This window comes from Etheostoma spectabile, chromosome 10 (assembly GCF_008692095.1).
Source record: "Etheostoma spectabile isolate EspeVRDwgs_2016 chromosome 10, UIUC_Espe_1.0, whole genome shotgun sequence".
Lineage (NCBI taxonomy): Eukaryota > Metazoa > Chordata > Actinopteri > Perciformes > Percidae > Etheostoma > Etheostoma spectabile.
In genome coordinates this window covers 5,306,504-5,312,019 of record NC_045742.1, presented here as the reverse complement: position 1 = coordinate 5,312,019, position 5,516 = coordinate 5,306,504, and positions in this window count along the sequence as shown.

The following is a 5,516-nucleotide window of genomic DNA, read 5'->3' as shown; positions in this document are numbered from 1 at the left end:
AAACACAACCCACTATAAAGCACTGCGGAAGCCTTAAAGGTAACGTAACATGGAGGTAGGGAAATTAAGACCTGTTTAAAATTATTTAAGACCTACCTCAGCAAATGTAAGACTTTTCAAGACCTTAAATTCCAATTTTTAAATTGGAGACTTTTTAGGACACAGCGGAAACCCTGAATACTCACAAAGAATACTGTAATGCAACGTTTAGCCTACTTTGTTTACACTGAGCCAAAATGATCATTACACTCATCACTGCAGTATCCAGAGCTGCAGGACGAAAATATTACATTGTGATTACATGCATGAACATAAATACATCTTAAATCCTCTCCACAGGCACTGATATTTAATTTTTCATTTTAAGTGATGTAATGTATGTGCATGTATGTATGTATGTACCCCTCCTGGGGTGCAGGAATGGAGGTCTTATCTCGCCCCTTGCATTTTGAGGAGAAAGGACTCTGTGGAGACAACAGGATGCAATGTGTTGTTGGTTTTTTCAGGACCATTAGACGACAGCTATTTCAGTCAGCGCCGTGGGCGGGGTGCTCAGATATGTGAAATGTGAACAGGAAAACCATATTATTGACTCATTAACCAAGTCCGTGGTGTGGAGACTGCAAATCTGTCTTTTATTTTCCATCGCTGGTGTTTTAACACATGGTGTTTCAACACCAGCAGGGGCATTGAGAGTCAAACTCAGGGCAGTTAATTGGGACAGTAAAAAGGGTGTTTTGATGATTTAATACTGTGGTTTCTAATTTTATCAGGTTTCATCAAAACAGAACAAAACGTACTTGTGACCCTGTAATAGGTTGCTCATATTTTTTCTAATAACTTTTAGGAGCTTGAAGATGCAAACCACCGAGAAACCAAGAAAAACAAAGATGACAAAACTTACACAAAACAATAAGATGTACAGTAAAATGTTTTAGATTCAGAGTCCCCCCCCCCCCTTCATTAGTATGCTGCTGTAAATACTGAATGTATCTCTTTTTGCTGACCAAAAGGAGATCCAATAATGAACAAGACATAGACTCTAAATGCAAAGACAATAGGAAACTGGATTTCAAATGGGACCAGCCATTGGTATCAGAACACAATCCGAGTCACTTCTGACAGGACAGATGTTGTAATGTGCTCTCTTACATTCTGGTCTTCATTGTACACTTCATTGTAAGATTTTCACCCTCAAACAACCCAGGGACTCTACAGCCGGGGTGATGCTCAAACAAAACACTCCTACCGGGCCTGGGGTCAACACCACCTTTGTTGAGTCCAAGACAAACGCAAGACCAGGACTAGTCGAGTCCAAGACAAGACCGAGTCCAAAGAGGTTTGAGTCAAAGTCAAGACCGAGTCCAGGACAAGAAAAAGGTCTTATGCATGTCATTATCAAGACAATCATTTGGGGTTTCACTTTCCCTCAAAAGCCATAATTGGCAAGACCAGTGGCCGAGACCGAGACAAGTCCGTTTCCAAATACTAGCGAGTCCGAGACAAGTCCAAGACCACAGAAAAACGGTCTTGAGTCCAAGACCGGACTCGAGTACTACAGCCCTTACTCCCACCATTTGCAATTAGGTCACATACATTTATACTATTCACATGTGAAGCAAATGTGGAACTACTACTACTATGCACACTACATTATGTTTCACAGATTCAAACACTGCAGTACATTTACTAAAGTTTATATTTTTCTAACTGTCAACATGTATTGTATTGTGTGTGTGTATCAAAAGCTTGATGTACTGTATCTTACTCCTCTGTGCTGTAAAACTCCATTGTTGATAATTAATAAATAAAAAACTATTTTAAAAAACATAAGCTCTAATTGAACCACACCATTGCACATTATGGTGAAGATGAACCCAGTATGTTACTTACTCAGTCTCACATACACTGCTGATGCCATCCAAACTCACTAGAGCAGTGGTTCTCAATCTTGGGGGCCTGACCCCTATTGGGGTCTTTAGATACTTTCTGGTGGTCACCAGATGGTTGTGAAAAAATAAATAAAAGCATTTTCTTGCAACTCTATACTTCTACTCCACTTTATTCCAGAGGAAAATATTGTACTTCACACTACATTTATCATGATGTTTTTTTACACATCAAATAGCCACAAAACATGAACGATGGGATGCATTGCTGTAGTTTAAACCCAATAATAAAAAAAAGCAGTTTGGCTTAAGCAACACAGGGACCTGCTCCAACACATCAGTAAGTATACACTCTAAAAAAGGCTAAGTTGGGCCCCCGGATAGCTCAGTTGGTTGAGCGGGCGCCCAGATATAGGAGGTTTACTCCTCGATATTTACTCCTTTACTGCATGTCATTCCCCCTCTCTCTCTCTCTCTCTCTCTCTCCTTACATTTCCTTAGCAGTCCTGTCAATAAAGCCCTAAAAATGCCCAAAAATAGTCTTCCAAAGGCTAAGTCTCCCAGATAAGTTCTTTTATTCTTTATACCCATGTACATTTTGCTGCCAATTCCAATATTAACGTTTACCTAACTACAATTTTGAATGCAGGATTTGAATACTTCTTCCACCACTGCACCAGTTTTAGTTCTCTCTTGGGATTGCCACTGCTGAAGTTGCCTTGCACAGCGGCTGTGCAAGTCCACATTTTTTAAGGTTGATCCTAATTGGTACAACAGTCCTTAAACGGCCCCATCCATGTCATGTGTGTATGCTGACAGCAGTGGTGTAACAGCGGATCACAGAAAGTCTGAGCCAGCACCATGGATGAGCAAGACTTCCCTCGTACTGGGCGACCCAGAGGATGTGGTCTGGTGCTAGCAGGAGGCAGGCGTCGGGATCAGCAAGTGTCACCGCTTTTTCTTCAGAGCTCCAGCACCCAATTCTCTTGATGTGTCTAGACAGCCATGGCTGGAATGACAGCCAGAGCAGCCCTGGGCTGCATGGGATCCTCAGTGCTGTGGCTTTTGACAGCAGCCCCCCCCGTCCGTCTCCCCGCGATGGAAAAATCAAAGCCATGGAGACTGGGAATCAGTTCAGTATTGAACCCTGTCAGTATGTCAGCTCCATGAAACTCGGGATCTTTGGTCATTGCCATTAAATAACAATTAGTTTGTACATTACAGTGAGTATAATATGACAGTGGCTTAAATTGTATTCAGCCATAAAATGTAACTTTTAGGGCTGAGAGGAGAAGATAAAAAACAAGATAAAAAACCTTTTACCTTCCTGTGTTTTATGAATGGATTTTTTCATCCATCCATCCATTTTCGTTTGCTTATTTTGGGGGTGGGTCACGGAGGCAGCAGCTCCCAGTTTATTATTAATTCTTTCCCTTTATGGATTTGGCGATATTATATTATAATAAAGGAGGTGGCAACACAAAAATGTTTTTCAGCTCCGGAAGGTAAACACTTTAAAAAAAAAAAAAAAAAAACTTCTCATTTTACATCCGGAGTTTTATGAAATTATATAAGAATGTATTGGCTAATGCTACATGCAGGCAAAAAGTCAGCATCCCCAAAAGTAATATCCATGTACTGCAAGGTAGCTGGTTACTAATAAAAAAAAGTAAAGCATGAAAAACGTGTGATGAGATGGGTTTTTTTTCTACAATTACCCTGTTTGGACGCTTATTGTGGAAAGAGATACTTTGAAACTATGAAGTATTCTGTTTTAAAAACACAGTGAAGTATAGATTGGTTTCCAAGTATTTGAAGATGAAGAGTGAGCGCTGAGTTGGCAAACATAACTATCTCAATTAAGTTTGGCCGGGGATGCTTGTATGCAAGTCTAGCTGTCCTAATTACGAGAGCACATCTCTGTGCAGCATGCTTTTATATTTCTGCACTTTTTAGATGTAAGTCACAACTTCACTGTTCTGCATTCGCTCCTTGAAAAGTAACTGTTCCTGAAACGTAACAGCGTACTAGAGCTCAAGAGTGTTGCTGCTGTTATAAAGCTGCACGCCTCTGCTGTTAGACACACACAGTTAATCACTTCTTTCCTTTGTTTTTTTTTTACTCTTGTGCTGCTGTAAGTGAATTACCCTGGTTGGGGATCAATAAAGTTTGTCCTCTTTCTTGCAATCTCACAGGGTTGTTTATCGCTGCTTCGTTCAACAGTTTGCAACTTTTCTGAATTATGATTTCATTTTGAGGTAATAAAAATGCATCATCTACTGCATTTTGCAGTAAATAATCAGAACTCCAGGAACAGCGGCTAAGTGAGTCCATTTGCTTGTCAGACGTCTCCTGTAGAAACTGGGACTGCATCCCATCAATCGTTCTGATGGCGTACAGTCAAAGCAGCGTTCCCGGGATGAACACACACCAGAGATGTGTCTCCAAGGAGCTGGGAGAAGTTGGATGCATATCATTTGTGTTGCTTTGATTTGAAGTGCCATGAATGTATTCCACTCAAACATACCTCCAGCTTTCCAAAATATCCAACCTTCTACATTTTGTAAATCTTCAGGAAAACGTGCACCTTATGTAAACGTCAAGAAATGTTTTGTATTTTTTGTAGAAATTGTGTGTTTTTGTTTTGGTGTGTTTTTGTTTTTTGCTGTTATTGAAAAAATGCTGCTGCTGTAACAACAACATTTCCCCGTTGTGGGATGAATAAAGTATAATCCAATCTAATCTAATCTAATCTAAAAAAAAAGTTTGGCTTTTGCTTCTGAAAATCAAGAAAATCAGCCATTCTTATTTCAGCAAATCAGAGAGAAACAGCTGAGTGATGGCTCTGAAGTTCTTAAATCATCAACATTTGAGACTGTGATCCATGTCGACTGAATAAACGACACACCGTGTCAACAGTCATGAGCAGGGAGTAACGACACCCAGAGAGCAGCTCCCAAAGCTCCAGCATTACTACCCCCTGGCAACGGCTGTCAACCGCCGCCTCTCTCACACACACAACACACACACACACACCACACACACACCCACACACACACCCACACACCCACACACACACCCACCACCACACACACACACACACAACACACCCACACAAACACACCCATAGAGGCTACATTCATCGCATTACAACCTTTCCGGAGACTAATGCAGAAGTACAGATCTATGTTGTAATAAATGTTCTTTAATCTCTGCATGAACTTTTGTATCTTGACTTTTGTAAACTAGAGTAAAGCCTGAGCCAAAATCAGGACTTTGACCCTGAGATATTGATAATAACAGGATGTCCACATGCTGTTATTGTAATGTCAGGCTGACCTGGACATGTCAGTCATACTTTAGGGACATTATACAATTTTCTCGAAAGTGTAGACTGAAAAGATAAAAGGTCTTTTAGTATCTTTCTCAGTTTATAATATTGTTGCATTGCAAGTCTATGTTTAGTTAAAGTTTTTCTGAGCGTATGTTCCTTCTTTCACACTCTTATGGAATAATAACGTGCACCTGCAGCTAGTATGGTACTTAACTAGTTTAAAAAAAAAGGGATAATAAGGGATAATAATGGCGTTGCCAATATTTCAATCTACTGCACACAGGCACACATAA